This window comes from Mustelus asterias, chromosome 24 (genome assembly GCF_964213995.1).
Source record: "Mustelus asterias chromosome 24, sMusAst1.hap1.1, whole genome shotgun sequence".
Taxonomy (NCBI): Eukaryota; Metazoa; Chordata; class Chondrichthyes; order Carcharhiniformes; family Triakidae; genus Mustelus; species Mustelus asterias.
In genome coordinates this window covers 14,872,313-14,893,192 of record NC_135824.1, presented here as the reverse complement: position 1 = coordinate 14,893,192, position 20,880 = coordinate 14,872,313, and the positions used below count along the sequence as shown (strand labels likewise).

The 20,880-nt window shown below is 44.9% G+C and overlaps 1 protein-coding gene across 1 annotated transcript in view; it reads right to left on the bottom strand.

Moving 5' to 3' along the window:
- Positions 1-20,880, bottom strand: part of LOC144511044 (NT-3 growth factor receptor-like) — an 826,965-nt gene that overhangs the window by 62,473 nt on the left and 743,612 nt on the right. The gene's annotated exons all lie outside the window — the stretch shown is intronic.

Below are 20,880 nucleotides of genomic sequence, written 5' to 3'. Positions count from 1 at the left end.
ATTGTCTTCAGACTAAAGCATTGGGTAAGAAAGTCACAATGAAATAAGTCAATTATTCTTCTGTCATCTGATGATTCCGTTCACCTTCGCAACCGAGTGAGCACAGCTAACTGATAATCAAATGCAAAAGTCACCGGAAGAATGGGTGACACTGACGAGAGATTGGCAATTGACAACATCTTTGACAACACGGTGGCACAGCGGTTAGCACTGCTGCCTCACAGCGTCAGGGACCCGGGTTCAATTCCGGCCTCGGGTCACTGTCTGTGTGGAGCTTGCACGTTCTTCACGTGTCTGCATGGGTTTCCTCCGGGTGCTCCAGTTTCCTCCTACAGTCCAAAGATGTGCAGATTAGGTTGACTGGTCATGCTAAATTGTGTCAGGGTGGGTTAGCAAGGTAAATATGTGGGGTTATGGGGATAAGGCCTGGGTGGGATTGTTGTTGGGGCAGGCACGATGGGCCAAATGGCCTCCTTCTGCACTGTAGGGATTCTAACAACTATTCTAATTTTACTAAAGTGGGCAGCAGTGTGGCACAGTGGTTAGCACTGTTGCCTCACAGCGCCAGGGATCTGAGTTCGATTCCCAGCTTGGGTCACTGTCTGTGTGGAGTTTGCACATTCTCCCCGTGTCTGCATGGGTTTCCCCCGGGTGCTCCGGTTTCCTCCCACAGTCCAAAAATGTGCGGGTTAGGCTGATTGGCCATGCTAAATTGTCTCTTAGTGTTAGGGGGATGTCGGGGGGGGGGGGTGGGGGGGGGAATTAGTAGGATAAATGTGTGGGGTTGCAGGAATGGGGCCAGGGTGGGATCATTGTTGGTGCAGATTTGATGGGCCAAATGGCCTCCTTCTTCATTGTAGGGATTCTAAGATCAAAATAGTGGATAACTTCTACTGACTGCCTGATAAAAATGAACATGATTTTATTTAGAGGAAGTGGGATTGCAGAAATAGTAATAACAGAGATGTCTGGAACCTGCTGTTATTGGAATTATTACAAACTGAATTGATTAAGGAACAAAAAGAATTCTGAATTAAATGCAAACTTGTGGAAATATGCAGATCCGTCATTACTGGAAGATAAAAAGGCTGTTTATTATGTTTCAGGTGGAATCCTTCAGTGGATCTCAGTTGAACAGTCACATGTGAAGTCTATCTTTCAATTTCAGACACTGGCCACAATGTCTCCTTAGTGTCAGAGAGTGCAAAATGCTTTGCTCCAGTTACAATCCAAGTGTGGCAAAGCGGAATTAAAAATCAAATTAATATTAGATACTGCTGTCGCATATTTCTCACAGTTCAGGCTGAAAGCGGCTGAATGAAAATGCTGTTCCTATCACACAAAGGCACAGATGTCCCACAAATAAAACCTTACATGCACACAAACCTCACACAAGCATACAGTAAGTTAAAAGTTTATTTATTAGTCACAAGTCGGCTTCCATTCACACTGCAATGAAGTTACTGTGAAAATCCCCTAGTCGCCACACACCAGTGCCTGTTCGGGTTCACTGAGGGACAATTTAGCATGGCCAATGCACCTAACCTGCACATCTTTGGACTGTGTGAGGAAACTGGAACACCCGGAGGAAACCCACGCAGACACGGGGAGAATGTGCAAACTCCACACAGACAGTGACCCAAGCTGGGAATTGAACCCGGGCCCCTGGAACTGTGAAGTGGCAGTGCTAACCACTGTGCCACCATGCCGCCCCCAGCCTACACCCACAAGACTTGTGCGTGTATCGAAGCACCTGTGAAAATCTCAGATGTACACACACACATACAGGACGAGGTAGAGATACACTACGTGTATCGAAGCACATCCTCGACCCCAGTGCTTCTCCTACTTCTTAAAATTTATTTATTAGTGTCACAAGTAGGTTTAATTAACACTGAAACAAAGTTACTGTGAAAATCCCCCCATCACCACACTCTGGCACCTGTTCGGGTGTACTGAGGGAGAGTTTAGCATGGCTAATGCACCTAACCAGCACTGTGGGAGCACCCGGAGGAAACCCACGCAGACACGGGGAGAACATGCAGACTCCGCACAGACAGTGACCCAAGCTGGGAATCGAACTCAGATCACTGGCGCTGTGAGGCAGCAGTGCTAACCACTGTGTCACCATGCCACTTCTAGGCACTTACTTCCCCCCCTACTTTAACCCTCCCCATCAATCACACATGATGTTTTATCCCCTTTCTCGATTCACCAATCAATTCATCAAAAAAATCACTGAAAGATCTTGTAAAACGATAACACCCATTGTTGGTAACTGGTTACAAATATCATCCGATACATATTCAGCATGGGTTATTAATATTAAGAGTGGCAATGATATAATGCAGTGCTGTGTGTACACTCTACAGGTGATCCCATCATAACTATTAACAGCATTGTGCAATATCATTAATTTGAAAGAGAAATATCCCATCAGTTATTTATAGCGCTTTGCAGATGAAAGCACTGCTTTCAGTGACTGTCTCAGTCTCATCAACATGCTCTGCACATTGCACCGTATGGACATGGTGGCAGTAAATTCATATTTGGGAGGCAAGATTAATATTTGCAACCCAGATAAACTGCACAAGATTGTTTCTATTCTGTAGAAGTAGATGACTTCCTTCTGCCTAGGTGTGTGATATTATTCAATATAATTACTTCCTACAAGGGGTGTAATTGGATTCTGTTTCATCTTAATCTTATAGGATGGAAAGATCAAATGACTCCTGAGCAACAAAGTGTGATAATTGAACAACAGTGGCCTTCTCTATCAGTGAGAAGTATTGGAGCCCTCAGGTGTCTCTGTGTGATATGACTTTTAAGATGCCAGAGGACAAAGATTGAACGGTTCAAAATTGTGTGATTTCTTCATCAGAAAGTCTGAAGACCGTGCTGACTGCTCCTTCTCGCTACAATATATCTTCAAACCCAACGATTCAACATAATTTATTTTATTTATTTGTGTCACAAGTAGGCTTACATTAACACTGCAATGAAGTTACTGTGAAAATCCCGAGTCGCCACTCTCCAGTGCCTGTTTGGGTACACTGAAGGAGAATTTAGCATGGCCAATGCACCTAACCAGCACCTCTTTCGGACTGTGGGAGGAAACCAGAACACCGGGAGGAAACCCATGCAGACATGGGGAGACCATGCAGACTCCACACACTGACCCAAGCCGGGAATCGAACTCAGATCCCTGGTGCTATAAGGCAGCAGTGCTAACCACTGTGCCACCGTGCCGCCCCAACTTTATCACCTTAAAATAAAACTCATCAAAAGCATCAAGATAGAGTGGGATGATAGGTAAGGAGACAAAAGGACAAGATTGAAGTTCATGGAAAAGATTCTTGAGAATCAGTATAAAACAGGTTACTGATTCACTATGAGCCCCTTATGCATTCCTGTCCTGGCCCCACAAAGCCCACTCACAATAAACTTTCATTAGCCACAAAACCAACAGAACTTCAAAACCAACAGAAGCTTCCGTTTACAAGATAATTATAGATGTCAAAGGTCATCTAACCTAGCTCATCCCCTCCAGCACAGAATGACATAGAAACACACACATTAGGAGCAGGAACCTGCCCTGCCATTTTATAACAATTGACTACATTCTACCAGTGACTATAACTCAAAAGTATTTAATTGGCCGTAAAGCGATTTGGGACATTGTGAAAGGTGCTGTATGAATGTAGGTTTTGTCTTTCTTTCATTAGACCCACATGCAGTCGGCAGAGTGATTGCAACAATGGTGAAATTGGAAGCCCAAAGCTAATGCTCTCAGGATAATTTATCACAGACCAATCAACGGACGTTAGAAACTTGGCCACAAAGTAATCACTCCATTTACAAAAACAGTTCAACTCTAGCTAATCTCCCCCATAACACCTGCTCCCATCCCCCCTCAATGCCCCACCAAATCTCCATACCTTCCCACAATGCCTTCCACCATCACTCCCCCCATCCCCTCACCACAGCCCCAGAATGTCTCCTCCAACCTCTCCATAACCACACCCTCAGCTATCCCTAAACCGCAACCACCACCCCCCATGCCCTCATGTCCTCCCCGGCTACCTGGCAACACACACATACACACACACACACACGCACATACACACACACACATATCCACGTGCATGCACGCACATACACACACATACACTCACATACACACCCACATGCACGCACACACAGGCATGCATGTGCATGCACACACACACTCACACACACCTTAAACATGTAACTTCCAGCAGCTCTGATATTCATAGCAGCTTTGGAAGCAGATGCTGTTTTCTATGCAGCTGTCATTTAGGAAGCAATATGATAGCGTCATTGAGATATGGAACAAGCTGTCAAATACTAATCAGAGACCAACTGAACCAATTAATGAGTCACTTTATTGTTCCACAGAAAAAGAGTTTGGAAAATACTGAAGAGAAGCTGCCACCAACAGTGGAATCAGTCACAAGCCCATTTCAAATGGTGGACAACATGTCAGAAAACCATCTCTGTATAAGAATGGCGTAGACACAAAGGAAAACAAATCATTTCAAAAATGTAGTGATACTGTCGATGGTGCTAATCAGGATTTCGAGGATGCTTTCTCTCAAATTTCATTCGAGGAATGAAGATATTCAGAAGTGTTCGGACCTGACAAGTTGGCTCCATCAGTAACGTTCTGAGTCCGACCCAGGGTGCCAGCTAATGTTCTGTGCGGGCCAAATGATCCCATGAGGGGCTTTTCTGCAGCTAACCCCATGTTGTGTGGTGGGAGGGAAGCTCCAAGGGGATTACAAATTGGAAATGCATCCCATAAAAAGCACAAGACCCAAATTTAAGTCTATTCCCCTATACTTAAAATGTTTTTATTGTTCTGACCTTATCCAATATAATGAGTGGGTAGCTCACTCACCTGGATATAAATACGTTTGACTGACATATTAGAAGCTTCTGCTGCCAATCAACGCCCAACCATTGGGCACCATGTAGCCAAATATCTAGCCTTAGACACCCCACACAATTTAATGGCAACACACGCATCAGTGAAACTTCTTGCTTTAGAAAAAGATCTGTTATTGTTTGAGATATCCAACCTTGAAGCAAGTTTGAGTGAAATGCAAAGTCACTACAGCACAGAAGGAGGCCATTCAGTCCATTGAATCTATGCTAGCTCTCCATGGGGCAATCCAGTTAGTCCTGTTCCCTTACACCATCTCCAACTGCTCCAAGCTTATTTCGATCAATAGCTCACTCAAGGGAGGCAGTGGTATAGGCTCACTCAGGGCCAGGGAGGGGGGGGGAAGGGGGGGCAGTGGTGTGGTGGTATTGTCACTGGGGTTAGTAATCCAGTGACCCAGGATGGATGGCACGGTGGCACAGTGGTTAGCACTGCTGCCTCACAGCGCCAGGGACCAGGGTTCAATTCCCGGCTTGGGTCGCTGTCTGTGTGGAGTCTGCACATTCTCCCAGTGTCTGCGTGGATTTCCTCCGGGTGCTCCAGTTTCCACCCACAGTCTGAAAGATTAGGTGCATCGGCCATGCTAAATTCTCCCTCAGTGTACCCGAACAGGTGCTGGAGTGTGGCTACTAGGGGATTTTCACAGTAACTTCATTGCAGCGTGACAGGAATAAATAAACTTTTAATGGTCTGTGGACCCAGTTTCAAATCCCACCACAGCAAGTGGTGGAATGAAAAGTCTAATGATGACCATGAACCCTTTGTTGATTGCTGTCAAATCCCATCTGGTTCATTAAATGTCCTTTAGGGAAGGAAGTCTGCCACCCTTACCTGGCCTGACCTACATTTGACTCCAGATCCACAGCAATGTGGTTGACTCTGAAATGGCTGAGCAAGTCACTCAGTTCAAGGGCAGTTAGAGATGGGCAACAAACGCTGGCCCAGCCAGCGACACCCACATCCCATGAATGACTAAAAAAAAACTGTGCTCTGCCTCACACACTCCTGCACCCCCACTATCATCACCTGAAGCCCCTTATCCGGCAAATCAATGCCCGTTGTGATCAACACTGCAACACTGTGATGGCACCAGGGAATGATGATTAAGGGACTTCAATTGTATCACAGGAATTCAAATAATGTAACACGTCATTAATTCCAACACTCTTTGTGGCAATTAAACATTCGGTAATTGCTAAAGCCTTGTTATGGTTTCTCTGTAATCTCTTTTTTGTTGATCTATCATAACTATAACGACAAATGTAATAAATGGGGGGTGTGAAACTGCATCTTTGTTGTAAAATCACCAACTGTTCACACGGCTGACTGTAAGGAATACAAACCTCACCCGCACGCTGATTAACTCTGGCACGCAGTCTCTGGTTCGATGCCAGCGGCAGTCATTACCTCATTCCTCAGTGACTGGGAGGGTCAGTATCAACATGAACTTTAACATGACAGCTTTTAGTCTTTTTACTCTGGGAGCCAATTCCTTGCACAACTGTTCCATTAATTACTAAAAAAAAATGGACTGGTGCAAATTTTTTTAAAAGACTAATAGCGTGTTGCTCTTTGTCTCGAAATAGGGCTGGAATACAGAGTGCAAGTTATGTTGTGTGGAGCTAGACCCCATTTGGAACATGCTTCTGTTCTGTGCACCACACTTCAGAAAGAATATGCTGACTTTGTAGTTTGAAAGTTTATTTATTAGTGCCACGAATAGGCTTACATTAACGCTGCAATGAAGTTACTGTGAAAATCCCCGAGTCGCTACACTCCGGTGCCTGTTCGGATATATAGAATCCAGAGAATCCCTACAGCGCAGAAGGAGGTCATTCAGCCCATCCAGCCTACACCAACAGCAATCCCACCCAGGTTCTCCTTGTAACCCCACTTGGTCCCCCTGACACTAAGGGGTAATCCCACCCAGACCTGCTCCCCATAACCCCAAGTATTTACCCCACTAATCCCCATAACCGACACATCTTGGGACACTGAGGAAGAATTTAGCATGGCCAATGCACCTAACCAGCACGTCTTTTGGACGGTGGGAGGAAACCGGAGCAGCTGGAGGAAACCTATGCCTACACGGGGAGAACGTGCAAACTCTGCACAGACAGTGACCCAAGCCGGGAATTGAATCCAGGTCCCTGGAGCTGTGAGGCAGCATCGTGGCACCAATTCAGTGGAAAAGTGATGGCCTTGGGTATTCTCATTAGACTATTAATCCAGAAACTCAGCTAATGTTTTAGGGACCCGGGTTCAAATCCCACCACGGCAAATGGTGGAATTTGAATTCAATTTTTTAAAAAATCTGGAATTAAGAGTCTACTGGTGACCATGAAATCATTGTCGATTATTGTAAAACCCATCTGGTTCACTAATGTCCTTTAGGGAAGGAAGTCTCCTGTCCTTACCTGGTCTGGCCTACATTTGACTCCATAGTGGAGGTAACTAAGTGTGTTGATGAAGGTAGGGCAGTTGATGTCATATACATGGATTTTAGTAAGGTGTTTGATAAGGACCGCCATGGTTAGCTTATGATGAAAGTAAGGAGGTGTGGGATAGAGGGAAAGTTGGCCGATTGGATAGGTAACTGGCTATCTGATCGAAGGCAGAGGGTGGTGGTGGATGGAAAATGTTCGGACTGGAGGCAGGTTGCTAGCGGAGTGCCACAGGGATCCTCTGCTATTTGTGATTTTTATTAATAACCTAGAGAAGGGGGCTGAAGGGTGGATCAGTAAATTTGCTGATGACACCAAGATTGGTGGAGTAGTGGATGAGGTGCAGTCTACGACTGCAAAGAGACATAGATAGGATGCAAAGCTGGGTTGAAAAATGACAGATGGAGTTTAACCCTGATAAATGTTAGGTGATTCATTTTGGTAGGACAAATTTAAATGTGGATTACAAGGTCAAAGGTAGGGTTCTGAAGACTGTGGAGGAACAGAGAGATCTTGGGGTCCATATCCATAGACCTCTGAAGGTTGCCACTCAAGTGGATAGAGCCGTGAAGAAGGCCTATAGTGTGTTAGCTTTTATTAACAGGGTGTTGGAGTTTAAGAGCCGTGGGGTTATGCTGCAACTGTACAGATCCTTGGTGAGACCACATTTGGAATATTGTGTGCAGTTCTGGTCACCTCACTATAAGAAGGATGTGGAAGCGCTGGAAAGAGTGCAGAAGAGATTTACCAGGATGCTGCCTGGTTTGGAGGGTAGGTCTTATGAGGAAAGGTTGAGGGAGCTAGGGCTGTTCTCTCTGGAGCGGAGGAGGTTGAGGGGAGACTTAATAGAGGTTTATAAAATGATGAAGGGGATAGATAGAATGAACGTTCAAAGACTATTTCCTCGGGTGGATGGAGCGATTACAAGGGGGCATAACTATAGGGTTCATGGTGGGAGATATAGGAAGGATGTCCGAGGTAGGTTCTTTACTCAGAGAGTGTTTGGGGTGTGGAATGGACTGCCTGCAGTGATAGTGGAGTCAGACGCTTTAGGAACATTTAAGCGGTTATTGGATAGGCACATGGAGCACACCAGGATGATAGGGAGTGGGATAGCTTGACCTTGGTTTCAGACAAAGCTCGGCACAACATCGTGGGCCGAAGGGCCTGTTCTGTGCTGTACTGTTCTATGTTCTATCCACAGTAATGTGGTTGACTCTGAAATGGCTGAACCAGCCATTCAGTTCAAGAGCAATTAGGGATGGGCAATAAATGCTGGCCCAGCAAGCGATGCCCACATCCCATGAATGACTAAAAAAAATCTGTACTCTGCCTCACACATTCCTGCACCCCCACAATCAACAATGTGGTTGACTGTCTCAATTGCCCTCTGAAATGGCCTAGCAAGCCACTCAGGTCAAGGGTGACTAGGGATGGGCAATAATTGCTGGCCAGCCAGTGGCGCCCATGTTCCACAAATGAATAAAATAAATACTGTGGCTAAAAAAATAGTTAAATTCTGAAGACAGGCTGTGTAAACTAGGCTTGCGTTCCCTTGGGTATAAAAATAATTAAGGACTGATGTAATTGAGGTAGGCAGAGAGAAACTATTTACTTTGCTGTGGGAGTTGGGAACAAGGACGCATAACTTCAGAATTAGAACCAGGCTGCTCAGGGGGTGATGTCAGAAAACACTTCTTCAAAGTTGTGGAAATCTGAATTCCCTCATCAAAGGGCTGTTGAGATTGGGAGATCAGAATAACAAATTAAAAGTGTGATCAATAGATTTTTTGTTAGGGAAGGGTATTGTCATGCCCCAGTATATTATGAGGTTTTAGCCAATATATTTATAAAAATGGATACATGCGCCAGAATTCTGCCGCCTCGCCCGCCACGGATTCGGAGCGGGCGAGGAGCGGACAACAGATATGTCCGTTTATCTTGGTGGGAATTTCCTGTCTCACTCGAGTGTAGCCATAAAATCTCGCCCATACAGTCTATTAAAATGGCAGCTGAAATTCATGTGACTTTGGCATTTTCAGTTTCAGATAGCCTTACATCTCAAGCCTAATTAAATACGGACACTCAGCCATCTGGGGAATTTACACATCCCTTTGTTTAAGGATGGATCAACATAAAAGGACTATAGAATTTCAGGCAAGCTGAGTCTCTGTTTCATCCTGGACAAAAGGGGACATCAAAACTCAAAGTGCGTAATACGGATTTGCGTGGACCCTATCAACCTTCCATTGTGGTATGATAGTTTCCCTCAAGGTGCGAAACCACAACGCATGATGATTGGAAGCAACACACGCACCATCTTTTGTCTGGAAAAAGGACTTTGAACTTGTGGAGGTTACATGATGAGGAAACCATTTTGGCAGTCTGCTTTTAAATCAACGAGAAGCTGCTTGCAGATAGAGCGCCCCCAAAAATCATTGAATTCGCTGCAAGTTATCCAAGCAGAAAAGATAATAAGCAGCAATACCTGGAAAGTGGCTGATCTTATTGAGAGAGCAGGCTCCCAAACCTGTTCCAGTTAATGTACACTTCCAATCCTGCCAAGAATGATGGACATCTGAACGGCGCTCCACATTTTCTGATCCTGCTTTGACGAGACCGTAAAAACCTGCCCATTGAGTAGGCCGATTTTACGACCTTTTCAACTGAGCCTTCTGTGTGTCCCCATGATAAAGCCTAGTCATTGTAAAACTAAATTCTTTCTATCAATGATTTCAAAGTCACTCTTGTAAATCATGATGGATGCGTAACCAGAATTCATTTGGAGTCGGAGACATCAGGGAAACAAAAGATTGACAGCAGAGAGACAAAGCATTTATACAAAGGACAAACATCGGGGAGTGAAAGGATTTACAACGAAAAAATAAAGATTGACAGTGGTAAACAAAGGATCATATTGGAGAGGCAAAAGCTGGAATCTTATGGTCTTCGACCCTGCTGCTATTATGGTGACTCCCCGACTCCCTACTTTACACATCTTGTGATTGCTCTTCACCTGAGCAAACTAATCAGCAGCCTGCGCCAAAGTGCCTCGACCAATCAGGGAGGATAGGCAACCTGAATGAGGCAACAAATTTAGCAACAAAGAATCTCTATTTATAGAAATCCTGGCACAACTCACAATGGCAGCAGTATTTACAGGGCTTTCATGGGAGGGATTCAATGCAGCAAACAGACCTCTCAGGTGAAGTGCACCTGGATGAGGGCATTTCTCAGGTAAGCAAGCCTGTGACTGTAGGCATGTAAGGATGTTCCTTCGCCACCTCTACCTCCGTGGATGCCAGGTGCCAGCCCCAATCCTCTCTACCCTGGAGCTTAGGGCACAGCGTACCACCACAATCTGGCGGATCCAAGATGGCACCGGAGTGTAGCGGCTTCTTGCAAGCTGTGTCCAGCATTCCTCCTAATTCTATCTTTTACTCTCATTCTATGCTTCTAAAACTCCATTCGAACTCTTTTAAACTGTCCAACAATGCTTTAATTCAATTTCTTACAGATTTGACTTTCTCTCCACCTTGGCTATGACTGTAACACTACATTCTGCACTCTCTCGTTTCCTTCTCTATGAATGGTATGCTTTGTCTGTATAGCGCGCAAGAAACAATACTTTTCACTGGATGCTAATACATGTGACAATAATAAATCAAATCAAATCAAATCCTCACTGGGGCTTCTGGAAGGATGTCTCCAGATAAAACAAGGCAATGGAACTTCACATTAAGCAAGCAAATGGCTACCTCCCTGCTAGTTCAGATGGTAACACTGTTCCAATTGTGCCTCGCCTGTGGTGGGGTTCCTTACTGGGATCATCAGCCAGATATAAGTAGCTATGGCTTGTTGCCCCAGGAACTGACCACTGAGGCTGTCTAGTGGAGACAAGCGCTGCCGAACCTGAGACTGCCGAAGAATGAAAGCGGCAGAGCAACTCCTTGACCACCTGTCGCACTCACCATAAGCCTGGGGTCATCCAAAGTACCGCTGCCTGTGTCCTAACTCGCACCAAGTCTTGTTCACCATCACTCCCCGACTCGCTGATCTACATTGGCTTCTGGTTAAGCAACACCTTGATTTTCAAACTCTCAACCTTGTTTGCAAATCCCTCCAGGGCCTACCCTCCAGCCACACAAGCCTCAGAGAAATGGGCGGCCTGGTGGGTACAGTGGTTAGCATTGCTGCCTCACAGCGCCAGGGACACTGGTTCAATTCCAGCCTCGGGTGACTGTCTGTGTGGAGTTTGCATGTTCTCCGTGTCTGCGTGGGTTTCCTGTGGGTGCTCTGGTTTCCTCCCACACTCTGAAGATGTGCAGGATAGGTGGACTGGCCATGCTAAATTGCCTCTTAGTGTCTCAAGATACATATGTTAGGCAGGGTGGGGGGGGGGGGGGAGGTTAATGGGGTAAATATGTGGGATTATGGGGTAAACCTGGATAAGAGCTGGTGTAGATGCAATGGGCTGAATGGCCTCCTTCTGCACTGTAGGAATTCTATGATTCTATATGCTTCTGTATCAGCACTCCTCGAATTCTGGACTCTTGAGCATCCTCTATTTACCACGTCCTCAGCCTTTAGCTGCCTGGGCTCTAAGTTCTGGAATTCCCTCCCTATCTCTTTAACTTTCCTACTTTTAAGATAATTTTTTAAAACCTCCTTCTTTGCTCGGCATTTGATCATTTGACCTAACACTACAGATGAAGTGCTTTGGGATATTCTATGACATTAAAGTGGAATGTAAATTCAAATTGTCGGAATCTAAGTTATCCACATTATGTCCAGCATGGGTCCAGTGATTTTCAATAACGAGCACTTGCTACTCTGGTCGTTTATTACAAGATGGGTTAGTGGGTGAGACTTCAAGTTCAGCATCAGTCAGTATAATAATAAAAAAATTATTTCAATGTGAATTACCACACATTTATCAATATTAAAATCCATCTGCCATCCTTGTTTAGCTTCTTCAATTAATTGTATTTTTTTGAAATTAAATACATTTGCCTAATTTGATCCTCTGAATGTTATCAATCTGCATGAAACAAGTCATCTGGCCAGATGGGGTGAAATCAACAGCCAATTATATTGTATTACAAATATTCTCTGATTAATTTAGGGACATTAGAAACAACATTATTCCTCGAGTCAGAGCTTTGTCCATTTATTGCTATCTTCTCATTCCTACTCCCAAGTCAGCTGTTAACTCAGTTAACTCATTTGACAATTTTTGCACAAACTTTCTCAAACTTCAAAAGCCTTACATATGGAACTTAATTAAAAGTCTTCTGAAAATCTAACGAAACGTTAGCCACTAGAATTGATTTGATTTGGTTTATTATTGTCACATGTATTAGCATCCAGTGAAAAGTATTGTTTCTCGCGCGCTATACAGACAAAGCATACCGTTCATAGAGAAGGAAACGAGAGAGTGCAGAATGTAGTGTTACAGTCATAGCTAGGGGGTAGAGAAAGATCAACTTAATGTAAAACATTGCTTGAGAGTTTAAAAGAGTTAGAATGAAGTTTCAGAAACAGAGAACGAGAGTAAAAGATAGAATTAGAAGGTATGCTGGGCACAGTTTACAAGAAGTCGCCTCACTCCGGCGCCATCTTGGATCCATGAATCTATGAATTAAGTGAACTCTTCAAAGAATTTCAGCAGATCTATGGGGCATGTTCTGGTGATTGTCTCATTAAGGGTCACATTGATGAGCTCAATGCATTCTACACCCGTTTTGAGCAAGAGGTCAGCGAGAGCCCTCCACCCTGGAAGCCTCGGATGAACCTGTATCTGGGGTCACCATTGCAGATGTCAGAGCGGCCTTCTCGAAGGTCAATCCATGGAAAACGATTGGCCCAGATAGGGTACCCGGACAAGCACTCAGATCCTGCATGGACCAGCTGGCGGGGTATTCGTAGACATCTTCAACCTCTCTTTACAGCAATCTGAAGTCCCTATCGGCTTTCAAGAAGATGACCATCATCCCGGTACCAAAGAAAAGCCAAGCACCGTGCCTTAATGACTATCGTCCGGTCGCTCTGGCATCCATCATTATGAAGCGCTTCAAAAGGTTATTCATGGCACAAATCAATTCTGGCCTCCCAGATTGCCTGTATCCACTACAGTTCGCCTACAGCCGCAACAGGTCCACAGTAGACGCTATCTCCCTGGCCCAGCACTCAACCTGGAACATTTAGATAAAAAGGAACCTATGTCAGACTCCTATCTATCGACTACAGTTCAGCCTTCAACACCATTATTCCTACGAATCCATCTCCAAACTCCATGGCCGAGGGCTCGACTCCTTTCTCTGCGACTAGATCCTGAACTTCCTAACCCACAGACCGCAATTAGTAAGGATAGGCAACAACACCTCCTCCACGATCATCTTCAACATCGGTGCCCCACAAGGCTGTGTTCAGCCCCTTACTCTACTCCTTATACACCTATAACTGTGTGGCCAAATTCCCCTCCGACTCGATTTTCAAGTTTGCTGACGACACCACCGTACTGGGTCAGATCTCAAACAATGACGAGACAGAGTACAGGACTGAGATAGAGAATCTGGTGAATTGCTTTGGCAACAATGTCAACAAAACGAAGGAGATTGTCATCGACTTCAGGAAGCGCAGTGGAGGACACGCCCCACTCTACATCAATGGGGACGAAGTAAAAAGGGTCGAGAGCTTCAAATTTTTAGGTATCCAGATCACCAACAACCTGTTCTGGTCCCCCCATTAAGAAAGTTAAGAAAGCCCACCAATGCCTCTACTCAGAAGAATAAGGAAATTTGGCATGTCCACTATGACTCTTAACAACTTTTACAGGTGCACCATAGAAAGCATTCTTTCTGGTTGTATCACAACTTGGTATGGGCTCCTGCTCTGTCCAACACCGCAAGAAACTACAAAGGGTCGTGAATGTAGCCCAGTCCATCACTCAAACTAGCCTCCCACCCATTGACACTGTCTACACTTCCCGCTGCCTCGGAAAAGCAGCCAGCATAATCAAGGGCCCCATGTAACCCGGACATACTCTCTTCTGCTTTCATCCATCGGGAAAAAGATACAAAAGTCTGAGGACGCGTACCAACCGATTCGAGAACAGCTTCTTTCCTGCTGCCATCAGACTTTTGAACAAACCTACCTTGCATTAAGTTGATCTTTCTCTACACCCTTGCTATGACTGTAACAGTATATTCTCTATGAACAGTATGCTTTGTCTGTATAGCGCTCAAGAAACAATGCTCTTCACTGTATACCAATACATGTGACAATAATAAATCAAATCAAACTGCAGAATAAGGGTCACATGATCCTGGGAATCAATCAGGGAGAGGGGAATCACCCTGTGAGCTCAGGATTCTATTATCAGGTGTAAGTCGATGCTAAATGTTTCTTGGTCCACATCGACAATCTGTTCTTCAATATATTTCCCATTCTCGAATAACTTGCCTACTCTCAATCACAAAGTTACTGTTGCAGTGCCCACTGTTTTCTAATGTTCAGCCAGTTTCTTACCTGTTATCAGGTTTATCCTTATATTGGTAATTCTGGGCTTATTTAGGATTATTTTATGTGCAACTACAACAAGTGCCTTTTGAACCATATTGCTTTGGCACAAAAGCTTCTCACTATCTTGAAGAAATCAAGGAACACTGCTCATAAACACCATGTTATTAACTGAATCTCCTGATAATTAATACCATTATTTCAGGTAGAATTGAAGATCAATGGCTCGTTAGTTGCCCATGTCTGTTATGTGTGATCTTTTTATTCATTCGTGGGACATGGGCGTCGCTGGCTGGCCAGCATTTATTGCCCATCCCTAGTTGCCTTGAGAAGGTGGTGGTGAGCTGCCTTCTTGAATCGCTGCAATCCACGTGCTGTGGGTTGATCCACAATGCCGTTTGGGAGGAAATTCCAGGATTTTGATCCAGCGACTGCGAAGGAACGGCAATATATTTCCAAATCTGGATGGTGGGTGGCTTGGAGGGGAACTTGCTTGCAGGTGGTGGTGTTCCCATGTATCTGCTGCCCTTGTCCTTCTAGATGGAAGTGGTTGTAGGTTTGGAAGGTGCTGCCTAAGAACCTTTGGTGAATTGTATTTGTTGAATATGAACACCACATCAAGCTGGCCAAACTGCAAATACCTCCCAGAATCTGTGTCATAATGAATGTCAGTGCCTTGAAAACTTCTTTGCTGTTCTCTCTCAGTGCTATGAGATAAATGTCATCTATCCCCAGAAGCTTATTTGTTTTAGGCGAATGGTGGGTAGGCAAACTTTGGTCCACATGCGGCCCATCATGGTTCTGAGTGTGGCCTGTTGACTATTGTCCATGCACAGACATCGCACTGTACAATTATGCCGCAGTAACACTACTACAGTTGCTGTGATTCGAACAGCACACCAAGCACATTCTGGGTACACAAGTGCAGGGAGACCATATTGCTCATGATGCCAAAGCACATGTGGGAGGTTGTGCTTTTTGATATTACTCGTTTGTCTGTTGATTCCTTTGCCCCTAACGAATCGCTTTGTGTTGAAGTGGCCTGGTGAAGGAGAATTCTGTGAGCCATTTTGTTTCAATGGATATTACTGAGTTTAAAGAAAACCTTGGCCAAGAATTATCCCTGATGTAGAATCTATCTTCTCTCTGAAGAATCCTTCAGGGCACACTTCTTACAATAGTGAATCTCTATAGAGTTGTCATTGGCAAACAAAGGGCTACACATGTCTTTGTCTACAAATTCTTCCAAATGCTTCCAGAAGCTTCCCTGTTATCCAGCCAATTGTGTAACCAGAAACCGATTATATGGCTCGAACAGTCAATGAAAATACTTGTAAACGACACCATTATGCTTAGTTCAAATTGCACGTCTCTCACATATCGGCAATAAAATTTGATGTTATCCAGATTACTCGAAAATAAACAACTTCCCATATTTGGTCAACATAGGAAGCTTCAGAGCACAGGTTCCAGACCAGATCCCTGTCTCAGAGTGACTTTACGACCTGCATCTGGTTTTAATTATGAGTTCACCAAAAATCTCAGCATGCTTAACTCTCAGCCAGAATAGGCTATTTATTTTTTAGGATTATTTTCCTAATGAACAGAAAGGGGGATCGTTGTGCTTTATTTGCAACCGGGTGCTAGCAGTTAAAAAAAATAAACAATGGTAAGAGACGTTGTGAAACACGCCATTCCTCTCGCATGGCAAACTTTCCAGTAACGTCCACCCAACTTGCTCAACAGCTTCCAAATCTGAAGGAATCCATGAAAACAGAGGACAGATCCAACCAGAAGTTGCATTAGTGTAGGTAAGGTCAGCATAAATATTTCATTTGTTTTGCCATTTGAAGTTGATGACAATTCTACTAATATATGAATAATTATTTCAGCATCTTCTGTCACTAGTTATAAAATATTTGGCATGTATTAAACGTATTTAATCTTATTCATGGAGTCATTGTTTGTGAACAAGCTTGGTGTAAAATCTCAGTTTCCTGGACATTTTTCAAGTTCAATCCACTAAAAACCAGGAGAAAATCTATGAAGACCAACTGAACCAAAAACCCAGGATTAACTTACATGGAATGTTTTTAAATGTGGCAAGAACGCACAACCGGACAAAATCAGTGTCGCGATGATGGTAAATCTCTACCACTGTGTATCCATACGGAGAAATCTACAGCATAATACTGTACAAGTGGCAGCACAGGTGGAAAAGGTGGTGAAGAAAGCATATGGCATGCTTGCCTTCATCGGACGGGGCATCGAGTGTAAAAGCTCTCAAATTATGTTAAAGTTATCTCAGACGTTGGTTCAGCCACATTTGGAATACTGTGTCTAATTCTGGTCACCACACTGCCACAGAAAGACGTGGAGGTTTTGGAGGGAGCACAGAAAAGGTTTACCAGGACGTTGCCTGGTATGGAGGGTATTAGCTATGAGGCAATAGTATCAACAGATAAAAGCAGGGCCAACCCAAGTCCCAGGGCCTGGGTTTTTTATACTGACCACCAAAGGTCTGATTGAATAAACTGGGATTGTTCTCCCTGGAAAGACGGAGGCTGAGGGGCGAACTGACAGAAGTTTATAAAATTATGAGCGGCATAGATAAGGTGAACAGTTGGAAGCTTTTCCCAGGGCAGAAATGACAATTACAAGGGGGCACAAGTTCAAGTTAAGGGGGGGAAAGGTTCAGTAGAGGTGTGCAGGGGAATTTATTTTACACAGAGGGTGGTGGGGGCTTGGAATGCACTGCCAAGTGAGGTGGTTGAGGCAGACACGTTAGCGACATTTAAGACTTATCTGGATAGACACATGAACAGGTGGGGTATGGAGGGATACAGGCGGTTGGTCTAGATAGGACAATGTGATCGGCACAGGCTTGGAGGGCCGAAGGGCCTGTTCCTGTGCTGCACTGTTCTTTGTTCTTTGTAATGTGCAAATAAATGTAAACATAACATGAAGCATTTCCTGGAACGCTTCCTTGTGAGCAGATGTCGGCACTGAGACTTACTGTAGTTGCTGTCAAACTTCATCAAACCCACAGTAAAGAGATAATAAGTGTTGGGGAAAATTTAGATGATATTTATGCTTAGCTGCACCACAAACAGATTTAACATTCAATGCAAGCAGAAATTAAATTATTCGCTTCTGCTGCTTCATATACAATGTACAGTGTTCCACTCCTGCCCCTATTTTTAAACTAATTTCCTTTGTTCCTTCATTGGATGCACAGAATCAATCCCGAGATATATGTTCACCGCATTCGTGATACGTAAGAAGCATTTGGATGAGCATCTGAAACTCTGTCGCATACAAGGTTATGGACCAAGTCCTGGAAAATGGGATTCGAATAGGTCGGTGCTCGATGGCTGGCACTGACATGAAGGGCTGAAGGGCCTCTTTTTTTGCTGTAAAACTCTGTGACTATGACTCTACGTTAACGGATGCAAGGTTCGGGGGAATGTTTATCCTTTCCATCCAAACCAGGTGGAATGGGAATTAAAATGGTAGTTGCCACACTTTCTGCTTGCTGCCCGCCCCTATGAGCACCTTACCGCTGCTGTATTTTTGCCAGCTGGGTCCACCTGGCTCAGGTGAGGGCCTCAGACAGATAAACAATCAGGATCCGTCGCTTGGACAGGTTGTCAATGCCATTTTAATGATCTAAGTGAGCAGGATCGTGGCAGGAGGCAACCTCATAGAATCAGCATAGAATCCCTACCGTACAGAAAGAGGCCATTTGGCCCATCGAGTCTGTACCGACCACAATCCCACCCAGGCCCTACCCCCATATCCCTACATATTTACCCACTAATTCCTCTAAGCTGCACATCTCAGGACACTAAGGGGCAACTTTAGCAGCGCCAATCAATCTCACCCGCACATCTTTGGACTGTGGGAGGAAACCCACGCAGACACGAGGAGAGTGTGCAAACTCCACACAGACAGTGACCCAAGCCGGGAATCGAACCCAGGTCGCTGGAGCTGTGAAGCAGCAGTGCTAACCACTGTGCTACCTGCGGAGCCAATCTGACAGGCGCAAAGCCGGGTGCCTCTTCGGTCAATGTCTTACTTGTGGGGTCAGGAGGATTTGATGCTTGCCTTCATTGGCCGGGCCATTGAGTTTAAAAATTGGCAAGTCATGTTGCAGCTTTATAGAACCTTAGTTAGGCCGCACTTGGAATATAGTGTTCAATTCTGGTCGCCACACTACCAGGATGTGGAGGCTTTGGAGAGGGTACAGAAAAGATTTACCAGGATGTTGCCTGGTACGGAGGGCATTAGCTATGAGGAGAGGTTGGAAAAACTTAGTTTGTTCTCACTGGAACGACAGAGGTTGAGGGGCGGCCTGATAGAAGTCTACAAGATTATGAGGGGCATGGACAGAGTGAATAGTCAGAAGCTTTTTCCCAGGATGGAAGAGTCAATAACTAGGGGGCATAGGTTTAAGGTGCGATGGGCAAGGTTTAAAGGAGATGTACGAGGCAGATGTTTTACACAGAGGGTTGGGGGGGACCTAGAACTCGCTGCCGGGGGAGGTAGTGGAAGCGGATATGATAGTGACTTTTAAGGGGCGTCTTGACAAATACATGAATAGGATGGAAATGGAGGGATATGGTCCCCGGAAGGGTAGGGGGTTTTAGTTCAGTCGGGCAGCATGGTCGGTGCAGGCATGGAGGGCTGAAAGGCCTGTTCCTGTGCTGTAATTTTCTTTGTTCTTTGTTCTTTGATTTGGACAAACATAGGCAATGGTATCATCAGATAAAAGAAGGGCAAGCTCGAGGCCCAGGGCCCGAGTTCTTTATATTCACTACCAAAGGTTTGCTTTTATTTTATTCATTCATGGGACATGGGCATCACTGGCTGGCCACCATTTATTACACATCCCTCATACCCCCATTTCAGAGGGCAGTTGAGTGCTGTGGCTCTGGAGTGACATGTAGGCCAGAGCAGGTAAGGATGGCAGATTTCTTTCCCTTAAGTACATTAGTGAGCCAGACGGGTTTTTCCGACAATCGATAATGGTTTCATGGTCATCAGCAGATTCTTAATTCCATATATTTTTACTGAATTCAAATTCCATCATCTGCTGTGGTGGGATTCGAACCCGGGTCCCCAGAACATTAGCTAAGTTTCTGGATTAATGCGATAATACCGCCTGGCCATCACCTCCCCTCTGAGCCTGCTGAGGTGGTACAGAGGGGCACAGTGGTTAGCACTGCTGCCTCACAGCACCAGGGACCTGGGTTCAATTCCAGCCTTGGATGACTGTCTTTGTGGAGTTTGCACATTCTCTCCACGTCTGGGTAGGTTTTGTCCGGGTGCTCCGGTTTCCTTCCGCACTCTAAAGATTGTGTACGATAGGTGAATTGGCCATGCAAAATTGCCCCTTAGTGTCCAAAAGGTGTGTTGATGAGGTGGGTTAGCCGTGGTAAATGTGCAGCATTACGGGAGGAGGTGTGGTTCTGGGTAAGATGCTTTTTCAGAGAGTCAGTGCAGATCTGATGGACAAATGGCCTCCTTCTGCACTGTAGGGATTCTATTCTATGGATTCGCATCATGAGCAGAATAGGATTAGCACGCCTTTCATGGTAGGTATTGTCGGTGCAGACTCGATGGGCCGAAGGGCCTTTTTCTGCATTATATGACTCTATGATGACGCCCGCCACAATTTTTAGTCTGATCATAAGGCGACTGGACAACGACTGCATGTAAACTGACAGCAAAGTATTATAGACTGACTGCACATTGAGCCTGCTGGGTGAAAGCTGCCCGTAATGCAATGAGGAGTGCTTTGGATGGACATTAAGCCATTTATTCAATTTACATCACCAGATAATCCCTGATCTGTGAGGATTTGCCCTCACTGTGAACACCATTGGAGTCAATCTCCAGGAATAACACCCACCCTCCACTCAATTGTAAAAGACACAAAATGAAAAC